The sequence below is a fragment of the Triturus cristatus genome, chromosome 2_2, assembly GCF_964204655.1.
Source record: "Triturus cristatus chromosome 2_2, aTriCri1.1, whole genome shotgun sequence".
In the NCBI taxonomy this organism is placed as follows: domain Eukaryota; kingdom Metazoa; phylum Chordata; class Amphibia; order Caudata; family Salamandridae; genus Triturus; species Triturus cristatus.
The window spans coordinates 100,549,679-100,566,960 of NC_140582.1; positions in this window are offsets into that span (position 1 = coordinate 100,549,679).

The following is a 17,282-nucleotide window of genomic DNA, read 5'->3' on the forward strand; positions in this document are numbered from 1 at the left end:
GGTGGAGGCCAGGTGCAGCCCTTGGAGAGCAAAATACAGGCCATCCAGGACTGGCTCCTCCAACCACCCAGACTCAGGTTCGAGCTTTCTTGGGCCTGACTGGTTATTACCGGAAATTTGTCAGAAATTATGGATCCATTGTGACCCCGCTAAACGATCTGACAAGTAAAAAGATGCCAAAAAAAGTTCAGTGGACAGCAAGCTGTCAAAAGGCATTCGATGACCTAAAGCAGGCCATGTGCACAGCGCCTATCCTAAAGAGTCCAGACTACTCCAAAACATTCATTGTCCAAACAGACGCTTCGGAGTTGGGTGTGGGAGCTGTTCTATCTCAGCTGAATTTTGATGGTCATGACCAGCCCATAGCTTTTATTAGCAGGAGGCTGACCCCCAGAGAGAAGAATTGGTCAGCTATCGAGAGGGAGGCCTTTGCTGTGGTTTGGGCCCTGAAGAAGTTGAGGCCATACTTGTTTGGCACTCACTTCAAGATTCAGACCGACCATAAGCCCCTCTTGTGGCTAAATCAAATGAAGGGTGAAAACCCCAAACTACTTAGGTGGTCCATTTCCCTACAGGGGATGGACTTCACAGTGGAGCATAGACCTGGCACTGATCATGGCAATGCAGATGGGCTCTCCAGGTATTTCCACTTAGAGCAAGAAGACTCACCTGGTCAAGGTTAGCTTATTGTCCCAAAGTTTGGGGGGGGGTCATGTAGGAGAGTAGGGTCTGCAATCCTATGATCACCCAGATTTTTTGCTTTTTGCTTCATTGGTTTACGACTTTCCCTGGCTGTGGGCCTGCCAATCAGACCCACAGCCTAGCTGTTCTCTCTCGAAATTAACACACATGTACATTAGGTGCATCCACTAATTGGAACTGGGCCGCCTTATCAGTCCCTGTATCTGCATACCACAGGTATCCAGGGCATCGGTGCGCCCAGGGCCTACCAGGGGCTGCAGCATGTATTATGCCACCCCTGGATGGCCGCCCAAATCTGACACAACTGGCTGCACGACAGCTGGGGCAAGGTGGTGTAATCACCCGCTGCTGTAGGTGTAGTATTCCTATACCTAACCCTAAAATGGACACATGGATTCCTATCAGTCACTCCTATGGCAGGCCTTATCAATCCTGAAGGCAGAGTGCGGGGAATCATGTGGGATGGTGCTCTGGCGCGAGCTGAGCCCGTCGACGGCTTGCGGAACCAAGTCCTAATGGCCGTTCCATGGTGACTCGTGCCAACTACCTTAAAATGCATTATAATCCTCGCGGTTACTTGCTAACTCTGGCATCGCATCACCCACACATGTCGAGTAAGGTGTCATACGAATTGGAATACGAACCCCTCGCCAATTCTGGCGACGGGGTTAGCATTCCCCCCTTTTAGAGGGGCACGACATGGAAGTAACCTTGAACCCCGGTTAAAGTTGACTCAAGCCTCAGCATCACAAAATGGATGCTGCCACCAGACACAAGTCTGACCTCCTGCTGCTGGGAGACCTTCCAGCGAGGGGAGCTTGGACAAAGGGTTTCCTGTCGAGGGCGGTGTTAGCACCATCCCAGACAGGGTTGTGTATCCCAGGTAGGCAGGGCTGAAAGGAAGGTGATTGCAAGTGGCACCCCGGTGCTCACTGTGCATAGCCCGGCTCAAACCAGTTTCGGGGGCAACCCTGCCCCTGAGCTGGGGCGAAGCCGGACAAAGGATAGGGGTGTAACCACCCCCCTCCTGGCCCCACCCATAGGTAGGACCTAGTCACGGGCCAGCCCCTTTTCCTAGAATAAAGGTAGGAGCGAGTCCCCTTCCCAAATTGGATAATTCTGAATCTTGAACTACTTTCCACGAAAGGAACTCTTGACTATTTCTGAAGACTCTCCCTTGTGGCTAAGGAGTAGCCACCCTTCACCAGCAGGCATCACCTAAGCGCTTGCGGTTTGCTGTACGTCTCTCCCACGGATCAAGACTGCCCAGCTCGACGAGACCCAGGTTCCCTGCCATCTCTGACCTCTACCTACATCGTCAGCCCAGCTGAGATTCGTAGGTGTGACGAGACCTGCGGGACCGGCCATCTTCAGAACCTGCACGACACTTATCTAGCACACCCTCGAGGGAGTGCACCTAGGGTTTGAGAAGCCCTAACCCTGAGCGGCTCCAGCACCGAAGTCTGCCTCCCCAGCATCCACGAGATCTGCGTGGGGGCCCTTCTGCTCCTTGCTGCTCCCCGCGTTGTCCGACCACTCGCCGACCGGCTTGTGGCCCTCTTCACGACGCCCCACGACAGACTTTCATCACTGGTCTGGTTGCTCCAGACTGGCTCTTGCTCCCCTACAACAGAGGAGTACCTCGGACCCTCCTGGTCCACTCCAGACGCCATCTTGACTCCACCGCGTGGGTTGCCACTGCCAAGACCTGCTGCCCCACTCCTGGGCCCAGCATCATCTACAGCAGATACCTTCGTGGGACGGCTCGCCCTCCATCCTGGTCGCCGCCGCGCCTCCTGGCCCGAGGAACAGCCGAGTCCGACGTCATCCACTCACCTGGTCGAGGTGACTTCATCCGGTACCTTCCTGGTACCCACACGATCGCTGGCTAGCGGTTGAGAACTGAGTCCCCTCTGCTTTCAGGTTTCCTTCATCACCGATCCAGGCTTGGATCTCGCTGAACATCGACACTGGTCGCCTGCCAGCAACTTCTTCTTTCAGGCTCCTGAGACTACAATGAGGACTCCCGACAACTCGCTGAACCCCACGCAGCCGCAGCCTCTGGGCTAGGTAACTCGAGCATCTCGGTGCTCCATCGTAGGTTCACTCTACAAGTGTCCAGTTCCTTTTTCGTTTAGTCCCACTGATCGGATTCCTCCGGAATCAGTAACTTTAAGACTTTCTAACCTCTCCCATTCCACTTGCAGTGTAAATGGTTTCGTGCCCTCCGGGCATTTGTGTAAATTGTGCGACTAGAAGTATTTTCCCAAGAGTTTTGTAGTGTGCTTAGCTCTCTGACTCATAAAGAGCCAGGGTAGTCTTGTTATAAATAAATATCCTTTATTTTCATAACAACTTGTGTGGTGTCCTTTCACTTGACGTTCCAGGGGTATATGTGATGGTAAACAGCTGGCTTAACACGCCCTCTAGAGTTTAGCCTGAAGACTGCTCTTGTCCACGCTACTAGGATAGCTGGTCTATAAGGTTGACTTACAACCAATCATCAATAAGGGTCGTTTGGAATGATACACAGTGATCACTAGAATAGTGAGCACTACATATCAGGCCAACTTCTCACACTGTGGGTCTGATTAGCAGGCCCACAGCCAGGAAAAGTCGTAAACCAATGATGCAAAAAGCAAAAATCTGGGGTGATCATAGGATTGCAGACCCTACTTTCCTACATGGAGCATCAGAACCAATCAAACACTCACACCCAGTCAACAGATCTGGGTTTGATCCATCACCGTTCTTTAGCCCACTCTGCCACCTCAGTTCAGACATGGACATATGCAAATCAGTCTGACCCTGTGCCTCATAGGAACAGTCCAGCCCGAACTGCCAAGCTAGGCCTTCCCTGGACCAAAAACAAGCTTCCTAGGACCGGTTTCTGGCATTTCAGCCATCTTCAGCCAGGCTTGCTTGAATCCAGTGGCAAAGTGAGCAAGGGACTCGCGTCTGAGCATACCCTGCCAACTTATGGCGATCAAAGCGGTACAAAAGGGGGGGCGGTGATGGACGGAGTATCAGAACCAATCAAACACTCACACCCAGTCAACAGATCTGGGTTTGATCCATCACCGTTCTTTAGCGCACTCTGCCACCCCAGATCAGACATGGCCATATTCAAATCAGTCTGACCCTGTGCCTCATGGGAACAGTCCAGCCCGAACTGCCAAGCTATGCCTTCCCTGGACCGGAAACAAGCTTTCTAGGACCGGTTTCTGGCATTTCAGCCGTCTTCAGCCAGACTTGCTTGAATCCAGTGGCAAAGTGAGCAAGGGACTCACGTCTGAGCACACCCTGCCAACTTATGGCAATCAAAGCGGTACAAAAGGGGGGGTGGTGATGGACGAAGCATCAGAACCAATCAAACACTCACACCCAGTCAACAGATCTGGGTTTGATCCATCACCGTTTTTTAGCGCACTCTGCCACCCCAGTTCAGACATGGCCATATGCAAATCAGTCTGACCCTGTGTCTCATGGGAACAGTCCAGCCCGAACTGCCAAGCTATGCCTTCCCTGGAACGGAAACAAGCTTCCTAGGACTGGTTTCTGGCAGTTCAGCCGTCTTCAGCCAGGCTTGCTTGAATCCAGTGGCAAAGTGAGCAAGGGACTCACGTCTGAGCATACCCTGCCAACTTATGGCGATCAAAGCGATACAAAAGGGGGGGTGGTGATGGACGGAGCATCAGAACCAATCAAACACTCACACCCAGTCAACAGATCTGGGTTTCATCCATCACCGTTCTTTAGCCCACTCTGCCACCCCAGTTCAGACGTGGCCATATGCAAATCAGTCTGACCCTGTGCCTCATGGGAACACTCCAGCCCGAACTGCCAAGCTATGCCTTCCCTGGACCTGAAACAAGCTTCCTAGGACCGGTTTCTGGCATTTCAGCCGTCTTCAGCCAGGCTTGCTTGAATCCAGTGGCAAAGTGAGCAAGGGACTCACGTCTGAGCATACCCTGCCAACTTATGGCAATCAAAGCGGTACAAAAGGGGGTGGTGATGGACTGAGCATCAGAACCAATCAAAAACTCACACCCAGTCAACAGATCTGGGTTTGATCCATCACCGTTCTTTAGCCCACTCTGCCACCCCAGTTCAGACATGGCCATATGCAAATCAGTCTGACCCTGTGCCTCATGGGAACAGTCAAGCCCGATCTGCTAAGCTATGCCTTCCCTGGAGCGGAAACAAGCTTCCTAGGACCGGTTTCTGGCATTTCAGCCGTCTTCAGCCAGGCATGCTTGAATCCAGTGGCAAAGTGAGCAAGGGACTCACGTTTGAGCATACCCTGCCAACTTATGGTGATCAAAGCAGTACAAAAGGGGGGGTGGTGATGGACGAAGCATCAGAACCAATCAAACACTCACACCCAGTCAACAGATCTGGGTTTGATCCATCACCGTTTTTTAGCCCACTCTGCCACCCCAGTTCAGACATGGCCATATGCAAATCAGTCTGACCCTGTGTCTCATGGGAACAGTCCAGCCCGAACTGCCAAGCTATGCCTTCCCTGGAACGGAAACAAGCTTCCTAGGACTGGTTTTTGGCATTTCAGCCGTCTTCAGCCAGGCTTGCTTGAATCCAGTGGCAAAGTGAGCAAGGGACTCACGTCTGAGCATACCCTGCCAACTTATGGCGATCAAAGCGATACAAAAGGGGGGGTGGTGATGGACGGAGCATCAGAACCAATCAAACACTCACACCCAGTCAACAGATCTGGGTTTGATCCATCACCGTTCTTTAGCCCACTCTGCCACCCCAGTTCAGACGTGGCCATATGCAAATCAGTCTGACCCTGTGCCTCATGGGAACACTCCAGCCCGAACTGCTAAGCTATGCCTTCCCTGGACCGGAAACAAGCTTCCTAGGACCGGTTTCTGGCATTTCAGCCGTCTTCAGCCAGGCTTGCTTGAATCCAGTGGCAAAGTGAGCAAGGGACTCACGTTTGAGCATACCCTGCCAACTTATGGCGATCAAAGCAGTACAAAAGGGGGTGGTGATGGACGGAGCATCAGAACCAATCAAACACTCACACCCAGTCAACAGATCTGGGTTTGATCCATCACCGTTCTTTAGCCCACTCTGCCACTCCAGTTCAGACATGGCCATATGCAAATCAGTGTGACCCTGTGTCTCATGGGAACAGTCCAGCCCGAACTGCCAAACTATGCCTTCCCTGGACCGGAAACAAGATTCCTAGGACCGGTTCCTGGCATTTCAGCCGTCTTCAGCCAGGCTTGCTTGAATCCAGTGGCAAAGTGAGCAAGGGACTCACGTCTGAGCATACCCTGCCAACTTATGGCGATCAAAGCGGTACAAAAGGGGGTGGTGATGGACGGAGCATCAGAACCAATCAAACACTCACACCCAGTCAACAGATCTGGGTTTGATCCATCACCGTTCTTTAGCCACCTCTGCCACCCCAGTTCAGACATGCAAATCAGTCTGATCCGGTGCCTCATGGGAACAGTCCAGCCCGAACTGCCAAGCTATGCCTTCCCTGGACCGGAAACAAGATTCCTAGGACCGGTTTCTGGCATTTCAGCCGTCTTCAGCCAGGCTTGCTTGAATCCAGTGGCAAAGTGAGCAAGGGACTCACGTCTGAGCATACCCTGCCAACTTATGGCGATCCAAGCGGTACAAAAGGGGGTGGTGATGGACGGAGCATCAGAACCAATCAAACACTCACACCCAGCCAACAGATCTGGGTTTGATCCATCACTGTTCTTTAGCTCACTCTGCCACCCCAGCTCAGTCATGGCCATATGCAAATCAGTCTGACCCTGTGCCTCATGGGAACAGTCCAGACCGAACTACCAAGCCATGCCTTCCCTGGACCGGAAACAAGCTTCCTAGGACCGGTTTCTGGCATTTCAGCCGTCTTCAGCCAGGCTTGCTTGAATCCAGTGGCAAAGTGAGCAAGGGACTCACGTCTGAGCATACCCTGCCAACTTATGGCGATCAAAGCGATACAAAAGGGGGGGTGGTGATGGACGGAGCATCAGAACCAATCAAACACTCACACCCAGTCAACAGATCTGGGTTTGATCCATCACCGTTCTTTAGCCCACTCTGCCACCCCAGTTCAGACGTGGCCATATGCAAATCAGTCTGACCCTGTGCCTCGTGGGAACACTCCAGACCGAACTGCCAAGCTATGCCTTCCCTGGACCTGAAACAAGCTTCCTAGGACCGGTTTCTGGCATTTCAGCCGTCTTCAGCCAGGCATGCTTGAATCCAGTGGCAAAGTGAGCAAGGGACTCACGTTTGAGCATACCCTGCCAACTTATGGTGATCAAAGCAGTACAAAAGGGGGTGGTGATGGACGGAGCATCAGAACCAGTCAAACACTCACACCCAGTCAACAGATCTGGGTTTGATCCATCACCGTTCTTTAGCCCACTCTGCCACCCCAGTTCAGACATGACCATATGCAAATCAGTCTGACCCTGTGCCTCATGGGAACAGTCCAGCCCGAACTGCCAAGCTATGTCTTCCCTGGACCGGAAACAAGCTTCCGAGGACTGGTTTCTGGCATTTCAGCCATCTTCAGCCAGGCTTGCTTGAATCCAGTGGCAAAGTGAGCAAGGGACTCATGTCTGAGCATACCCTGCCAACTTATGGCGATCAAAGCAGTACAAAAGGGGGGGTGGTGATGGACGGAGCATCAGAACCAATCAAACACTCACACACAGTCAACAGATCTGGGTTTGATCCATCACCGTTTTTTAGCCCACTCTGCCACCCCCGTTCAGACATGGCCATATGCAAATCAGTCTGACCCTGTGTCTCATGGGAACAGTCCAGCCCGAACTGCCAAGCTATGCCTTCCCTGGACCGGAAACAAGCTTCCTAGGACTGGTTTCTGGCATTTCAGCTGTCTTCAGCCAGGCTTGTTTGAATCCAGTGGCAAAGTGAGCAAGGGACTCACGTCTGAACATACCCTGACAACTTATGGCGATCAAAGCGGTACAAAAGGGGGTGGTGATGGACGGAGCATCAGAACCAATCAAACACTCACACCCAGTCAACAGATCTAGGTTTGATCCATCACTGTTCTTTAGCCCACTCTGCCACCCCAGTTCAGACATGGGCATATGCAAATCAGTCTGACCCTGTGCCTCATGGGAAAAGTCCAGCCTGAACTGCCAAGCTATGCCTTCCCTGGACCGGAAACGAGCTTCCTAGGACCGGTTTCTGGCATTTTAGCCGTCTTCAGCCAGGCTTGCTTGAATCCAGTGGCAAAGTGAGCAAGGGACTCACGTCTGAACATACCCTGACAACTTATGGCGATCAAAGCGGTACAAAAGGGGGTGGTGATGGACGGAGCATCAGAACCAATCAAACACTCACACCCAGTTAACAGATCTGGGTTTGATCCATCACCGTTCTTTAGCCCACTCTGCCACTCCAGTTCAGACATGGCCATATGCAAATCAGTCTGACCCTGTGCCTCATGGGAACAGTCCAGCCCGAACTGCCAATCTATGCCTTCCCTGGACCGGAAACAAGCTTCCTAGGACCGGTTTCTGGCATTTCAGCCGTCTTCATCCAGGCTTGCTTGAATCCAGTGGTAAAGTAAGCAAGGGACTCATGTCTGAGCATACCCTGCCAACTTATGGCGATCAAAGCAGTACAAAAGGGGTGGTGGTGATGGACGGAGCATCAGAACCAATCAAACACTCACACCCAGTCAACAGATCTGGGTTTGATCCATCGCCGTTCTTTAGCCCACTCTGCCACCCCAGTTCAGACATGGACATATGCAAATCAGTCTGACCCTGTGCCTCATGGGAACAGTCCAGCCCGAACTGCCAAGCTATGTCTTCCCTGGACCGGAAACTAGCTTCCGAGGACTGGTTTCTGGCATTTCAGCCATCTTCAGCCAGGCTTGCTTGAATCCAGCGGCAAAGTGAGCAAGTGACTCACGTCTGAGCATACCCTGCCAACTTATGGCGATCAAAGCGGTACAAAAGGGGGGGTGGTGATGGACGGAGCATCAAAACCAATCAAACACTCACACCCAGTCAACAGATCTGGGTTTGATCCATCACCGTTCTTTAGCCCACTCTGCCACCCCAGTTCAGACATGGACATATGAAAATCAGTCTGACCCTGTGCCTCATGGGAACAGTCCAGCCCGAACTGCCAAGCTATGTCTTCCCTGGACCAGAAACAAGCTTCCGAGGACTGGTTTCTGGCATTTCAGCCATCTTCAGCCAGGCTTGCTTGAATCCAGCGGCAAAGTGAGCAAGGGACTCATGTCTGAGCATACCCTGCCAACTTATGGCGATCAAAGCGGTACAAAAGGGGGGGTGGTGATGGACGGAGCATCAGAACCAATCAAACACTCACACCCAGTCAACAGATCTAGGTTTGATCCATCACCGTTCTTTAGCCCACTCTGCCACCCCAGTTCAGACATGGCCATATGCAAATCAGTCTGACCCTGTGCCTCATGGGAACAGTCCAGCCCGAACTGCCAAGCTATGCCTTCCCTGGACCGGAAACAAGCTTCTTAGGACAGTTTTCTGGTATTTCAGCCGTCTTCAGCTAGGCTTGCTTGAATCCAGTGGCAAAGTGAGCAAGGGACTCACGTCTGAGCATACCCTGCCAACTTATGGCAATCAAAGCGGTACATAAGAGAGTGGTGATGGACGGAGCATCAGAACCAATCAAACACTCACATCCAGTCAACAGATCTGGGTTTGATCCATCACCGTTCTTTAGCCCACTCTGCCACCCCAGTTCAGACATGGCCATATGCAAATCAGTGTGACCCTGTGTCTCATGGGAACAGTCCAGCCCGAACTGCCAAACTATGCCTTCCCTGGACCGGAAACAAGCTTCCTAGGACCGGTTCCTGGCATTTCAGCCGTCTTCAGCCAGGCTTGCTTGAATCCAGTGGCAAAGTGAGCAAGGGACTCACGTCTGAGCATACCCTGCCAACTTATAGCGATCAAAGCGGTACAAAAGGGGGTGTTGATGGACGGAACATCAGAACCAATCAAACACTCACACCCAGTCAACAGATTTGGGTTTGATCCATCACCGTTCTTTAGCCACCTCTGCCACCCCAGTTCAGACATGCAAATCAGTCTGACCCTGTGCCTCATGGGAACAGTCCAGCCCGAACTGCCAAGCTATGCCTTCCCTGGAGCGGAAACAAGCTTCCTAGGACCGGTTTCTGGCATTTCAGCCGTCTTCAGCCAGGCTTGCTTGAATCCAGTGGCAGCTTGAGCAAGGGACTCACGTCTGAGCATACCCTGCCAACTTATGGCGATCAAAGCGGTACAAAAGGGGGTGGTGATGGACGGAGCATCAGAACCAATCAAACACTCACACCCAGTCAACAGATCTGGGTTTGATCCATCACTGTTCTTTAGCCCACTCTGCCACCCCAGTTCAGTCATGGCCATATGCAAATCAGTCTGACCCTGTGCCTCATGGGAACAGTCCAGACCGAACTACCAAGCCATGCCTTCCCTGGACCGGAAACAAGCTTCCTAGGACCGGTTTCTGGCATTTCAGCCGTCTTCAGCCAGGCTTGCTTGAATCCAGTGGCAAAGTGAGCAAGGGACTCACGTCTGAGCATACCCTGCCAACTTATGGCGATCAAAGCGGTACAAACGGGGGTGGTGATGGACGGAGCATCAGAACCAATCAAACACTCACATCCAGTCAACAGATTTGGGTTTGATCCATCACCGTTCTTTAACCCACTCTGCCACCCCAGTTCAGACGTGGCCATATGCAAATCAGTCTGACCCTGTGCCTCATGGGAACACTCTAGCGCAAACTGCTAAGCTATGCCTTCCCTGGACCGGAAACAAGCTTCATAGGACCGGTTTCTGGCATTTCAGCCGTCTTCAGCCAGGCTTGCTTGAATCCAGTGGCAAAGTGAGCAAGGGACTCACGTTTGAGCATACCCTGCCAACTTATGGCGATCAAAGCAGTACAAAAGGGGGTGGTGATGGACGGAGCATCAGAACCAATCAAACACTCACACCCAGTCAATAGATCTGGGTTTGATCCATCACCGTTCTTTAGCCCACTCTGCCACCCCAGTTCAGACATGGCCATATGCAAATCAGTGTGACCCTGTGTCTCATGGGAACAGTCCAGCCCGAACTGCCAAACTATGCCTTCCGTGGACCGGAAACAAGCTTCCTAGGACCGGTTCCTGGCATTTCAGCCGTCTTCAGCCAGGCTTGCGTGAATCCAGTGGCAAAGTGAGCAAGGGACTCACTTCTGAGCATGCCCTGCCAACTTATGGCGATCAAAGCGGTACAAAAGGGGGGGTGGTGATGGACGGAGCATCAGAACCAATCAAACACTCACACCCAGTCAACAGATCTAGGTTTGATCCATCACCGTTCTTTAGCCCACTCTGCCACCCCAGTTCAGACATGGCCATATGCAAATCAGTCTGACCCTGTGCCTCATGGGAACAGTCCAGCCCGAACTGCCAAGCTATGCCTTCCCTGGACCGGAAACAAGCTTCTTAGGACAGTTTTCTGGTATTTCAGCCGTCTTCAGCTAGGCTTGCTTGAATCCAGTGGCAAAGTGAGCAAGGGACTCACGTCTGAGCATACCCTGCCAACTTATGGCAATCAAAGCGGTACATAAGAGAGTGGTGATGGACGGAGCATCAGAACCAATCAAACACTCACATCCAGTCAACAGATCTGGGTTTGATCCATCACCGTTCTTTAGCCCACTCTGCCACCCCAGTTCAGACATGGCCATATGCAAATCAGTGTGACCCTGTGTCTCATGGGAACAGTCCAGCCCGAACTGCCAAACTATGCCTTCCCTGGACCGGAAACAAGCTTCCTAGGACCGGTTCCTGGCATTTCAGCCGTCTTCAGCCAGGCTTGCTTGAATCCAGTGGCAAAGTGAGCAAGGGACTCACGTCTGAGCATACCCTGCCAACTTATAGCGATCAAAGCGGTACAAAAGGGGGTGTTGATGGACGGAACATCAGAACCAATCAAACACTCACACCCAGTCAACAGATTTGGGTTTGATCCATCACCGTTCTTTAGCCACCTCTGCCACCCCAGTTCAGACATGCAAATCAGTCTGACCCTGTGCCTCATGGGAACAGTCCAGCCCGAACTGCCAAGCTATGCCTTCCCTGGAGCGGAAACAAGCTTCCTAGGACCGGTTTCTGGCATTTCAGCCGTCTTCAGCCAGGCTTGCTTGAATCCAGTGGCAGCGTGAGCAAGGGACTCACGTCTGAGCATACCCTGCCAACTTATGGCGATCAAAGCGGTACAAAAGGGGGTGGTGATGGACGGAGCATCAGAACCAATCAAACACTCACACCCAGTCAACAGATCTGGGTTTGATCCATCACTGTTCTTTAGCCCACTCTGCCACCCCAGTTCAGTCATGGCCATATGCAAATCAGTCTGACCCTGTGCCTCATGGGAACAGTCCAGACCGAACTACCAAGCCATGCCTTCCCTGGACCGGAAACAAGCTTCCTAGGACCGGTTTCTGGCATTTCAGCCGTCTTCAGCCAGGCTTGCTTGAATCCAGTGGCAAAGTGAGCAAGGGACTCACGTCTGAGCATACCCTGCCAACTTATGGCGATCAAAGCGGTACAAACGGGGGTGGTGATGGACGGAGCATCAGAACCAATCAAACACTCACATCCAGTCAACAGATTTGGGTTTGATCCATCACCGTTCTTTAACCCACTCTGCCACCCCAGTTCAGACGTGGCCATATGCAAATCAGTCTGACCCTGTGCCTCATGGGAACACTCTAGCGCAAACTGCTAAGCTATGCCTTCCCTGGACCGGAAACAAGCTTCATAGGACCGGTTTCTGGCATTTCAGCCGTCTTCAGCCAGGCTTGCTTGAATCCAGTGGCAAAGTGAGCAAGGGACTCACGTTTGAGCATACCCTGCCAACTTATGGCGATCAAAGCAGTACAAAAGGGGGTGGTGATGGACGGAGCATCAGAACCAATCAAACACTCACACCCAGTCAATAGATCTGGGTTTGATCCATCACCGTTCTTTAGCCCACTCTGCCACCCCAGTTCAGACATGGCCATATGCAAATCAGTGTGACCCTGTGTCTCATGGGAACAGTCCAGCCCGAACTGCCAAACTATGCCTTCCGTGGACCGGAAACAAGCTTCCTAGGACCGGTTCCTGGCATTTCAGCCGTCTTCAGCCAGGCTTGCGTGAATCCAGTGGCAAAGTGAGCAAGGGACTCACTTCTGAGCATGCCCTGCCAACTTATGGCGATCAAAGCGGGACAAAAGGGGGTGGTGATGGACGGAGCATCAGAACCAATCAAACACTCACACTCAGTCAACAGATCTGGGTTTGATCCATCACCGTTCTTTAGCCACCTCTGCCACCCCAGCTCAGTCATGGCCATATGCAAATCAGTCTGACCCTGTGCCTCATGGGAACAGTCCAGACCGAACTACCAAGCCATGCCTTCCCTGGACCGGAAACAAGCTTCCTAGGACCGGTTTCTGGCATTTCAGCCGTCTTCAGCCAGGCTTGCTTGAATCCAGTGGCAAAGTGAGCAAGGGACTCATGTCTGAGCATACCCTGCCAACTTATGGCGATCAAAGCGATACAAAAGGGGGGGTGGTGATGGACGGAGCATCAGAACCAATCAAACACTCACACCCAGTCAACAGATCTGGGTTTGATCCATCACCGTTCTTTAGCCCACTCTGCCACCCCAGTTCAAACATTGCCATATGGGAACAGTCCAGCCCGAACTGCCAAGCTATGCCTTCCCTGGACCGGAAACAAGCTTCCTAGGACCGGTTTCTGGCATTTCAGCCGTCTTCAGCCAGGCTTGCTTGAATCCAGTGGCAAAGTGAGCAAGGGACTCACGTCTGAGCATACCCTGCCAACTTATGGCAATCAAAGCAGTACAAAAGGGGGTGGTGATGGACGGAGCATCAGAACCAATCAAACACTCACACCCAGTCAACAGATCTGGGTTTGATCCATCACCGTTCTTTAGCCACCTCTGCCACCCCAGTTCAGACATGCAAATCAGTCTGACCCTGTGCCTCATGGGAACAGTCCAGCCCGAACTGCCAAACTATGCCTTCCCTGGACCGGAAACAAGCTTCCTAGGACCGGTTCCTGGCATTTCAGCCGTCTTCAGCCAGGCTTGCGTGTATCCAGTGGCAAAGTGAGCAAGGGACTCACGTCTGTGCATGCCCTGCCAACTTATGGCGATCAAAGCGGTACAAAAGGGGGTGGTGATGGACGGAGCATCAGAACCAATCAAACACTCACACCCAGTGAACAGATCTGGGTTTGATCCATCACCGTTCTTTAGCCACCTCTGCCACCCCAGCTCAGTCATGGCCATATGCAAATCAGTCTGACCCTGTGCCTCATGGGAACAGTCCAGACCGAACTACCAAGCCATGCCTTCCCTGGACCGGAAACAAGCTTCCTAGGACCGGTTTCTGGCATTTCAGCCGTCTTCAGCCAAGCTTACTTGAATCCAGTGGCAAAGTGAGCAAGGGACTCACGTCTGAGCATACCCTGCCAACTTATGGCGATCAAAGCGGTACAAAAGGGGCGGTGGTGATGGACGGAGCATCAGAACCAATCAAACACTCAACCCCAGTCAACAGATCTGGGTTTGATCCATCACCGTTCTTTAGCCCACTCTGCCACCCCAGTTCAGACATGGCCATATGCAAATCAGTCTGACCCTGTGCCTCATGGGAACAGTCAAGCCCGAAATGCCAAGCTATGCCTTCCCTGGACCGGAAACAAGCTTCCTAGGACCAATTTCTGGCATTTCAGCCGTCTTCAGCCAGGCTTGATTGAATCCAGTGGCAAAGTGAGCAAGGGACTCACGTCTGAGCATACCCTGCCAACTTATGGCGATCAAAGCGGTACAAAAGGGGGTGGTGATGGACGGAGCATCAGAACCAATCAAACACTCACACCCAGTCAACAGATCTGGGTTTGATCCATCACCGTTCTTTAGCTACCTCTGCCACCCCAGCTCAGTCATGGCCATATGCAAATCAGTCTGACCCTGTGCCTCATGGGAACAGTCTAGACCGAACTACCAAGCCATGCCTTCCCTGGACCGGAAACAAGCTTCCTAGGACCGGTTTCTGGCATTTCAGCCGTCTTCAGCCAGGCTTGCTTGAATCCAGTGGCAAAGTGATCAAGGGACTCACGTCTGAGCATACCCTGCCAACTTATGGCGATCAAAGCGGTACAAAAGGGGGTGGTGATGGACGGAGCATCAGAACCAATCAAACACTCACACCCAGTCAACAGATCTGGGTTTGATCCATCACTGTTCTTTAGCCCACTCTGCCACCCCAGTTCAGACATGGCCATATGCAAATCAGTCTGACTCTGTGCCTCATGGGAACAGTCCAGCCCGAACTACCAAGCTATGCCTTCCCTGGACCGGAAACAAGCTTCCTAGGACAGGTTTCTGGTATTTCAGCCGTCTTCAGCCAGGCTTGCTTGAATCCAGTGGCAAAGTGAGCAAGGGACTCACGTCTGAGCATACCCTGCCAACTTATGGCAATCAAAGCGGTACATAAGAGAGTGGTGATGGACGGAGCATCAGAACCAATCAAACACTCACATCCAGTCAACAGATCTGGGTTTGATCCATCACCGTTCTTTAGCCCACTCTGCCACCCCAGTTCAGACATGGCCATATGCAAATCAGTGTGACCCTGTGTCTCATGGGAACAGTCCAGCCCGAACTGCCAAACTATGCCTTTCCTGGACCGGAAACAAGCTTCCTAGGACCGGTTCCTGGCATTTCAGCCGTCTTCAGCCAGGCTTGCTTGAATCCAGTGGCAAAGTGAGCAAGGGACTCACGTCTGAGCATACCCTGCCAACTTATGGCGATCAAAGCGGTACAAAAGGGGGTGTTGATGGACGGAACATCAGAACCAATCAAACACTCACACCCAGTCAACAGATTTGGGTTTGATCCATCACCGTTCTTTAGCCACCTCTGCCACCCCAGTTCAGACATGCAAATCAGTCTGACCCTGTGCCTCATGGGAACAGTCCAGCCCGAACTGCCAAGCTATGCCTTCCCTGGAGCGGAAACAAGCTTCCTAGGACCGGTTTCTGGCATTTCAGCCGTCTTCAGCCAGGCTTGCTTGAATCCAGTGGCAACGTGAGCAAGGGACTCACGTCTGAGCATACCCTGCCAACTTATGGCGATCAAAGCGGTACAAAAGGGGGTGGTGATGGACGGAGCATCAGAACCAATCAAACACTCACACCCAGTCAACAGATCTGGGTTTGATCCATCACTGTTCTTTAGCCCACTCTGCCACCCCAGTTCAGTCATGGCCATATGCAAATCAGTCTGACCCTGTGCCTCATGGGAACAGTCCAGACCGAACTACCAAGCCATGCCTTCCCTGGTCTGGAAACAAGCTTCCTAGGACCGGTTTCTGGCATTTCAGCCGTCTTCAGCCAGGCTTGCTTGAATCCAGTGGCAAAGTGAGCAAGGGACTCACGTCTGAGCATACCCTGCCAACTTATGGCGATCAAAGCGGTACAAAAGGGGGTGGTGATGGACGGAGCATCAGAACCAATCAAAAACTCACACCCAGTCAACAGATCTGGGTTTGATCCATCACCGTTCTTTAGCCCACTCTGCCACCCCAGTTCAGACATGGCCATATGCAAATCAGTCTGACCCTGTGCCTCATGGGAACACTCTAGCGCAAACTGCTAAGCTATGCCTTCCCTGGACCGGAAACAAGCTTCATAGGACCGGTTTCTGGCATTTCAGCCGTCTTCAGCCAGGCTTGCTTGAATCCAGTGGCAAAGTGAGCAAGGGACTCACGTTTGAGCATACCCTGCCAACTTATGGCGATCAAAGCAGTACAAAAGGGGGTGGTGATGGACGGAGCATCAGAACCAATCAAACACTCACACCCAGTCAATAGATCTGGGTTTGATCCATCACCGTTCTTTAGCCCACTCTGCCACCCCAGTTCAGACATGGCCATATTCAAATCAGTGTGACCCTGTGTCTCATGGGAACAGTCCAGCCCGAACTGCCAAACTATGCCTTCCGTGGACCGGAAACAAGCTTCCTAGGACCGGTTCCTGGCATTTCAGCCGTCTTCAGCCAGGCTTGCGTGAATCCAGTGGCAAAGTGAGCAAGGGACTCACTTCTGAGCATGCCCTGCCAACTTATGGCGATCAAAGCGGTACAAAAGGGGGTGGTGATGGACGGAGCATCAGAACCAATCAAACACTCACACCCAGTCAACAGATCTGGGTTTGATCCATCACCGTTCTTTAGCCACCTCTGCCACCCCAGCTCAGTCATGGCCATATGCAAATCAGTCCGACCCTGTGCCTCATGGGAACACTCCAGCCCGAACTGCCAAGCTATGCCTTCCCTGGACCGGAAACAAGCTTCCTAGGACCAGTTTCTGGCATTTCAGCCGTCTTCAGCCAGGCTTGCTTGAATCCAGTGGCAAAGTGAGCAAGGGACTCACTTCTGAGCATGCCCTGCCAACTTATGGCGATCAAAGCGGTACAAAAGGGGGTG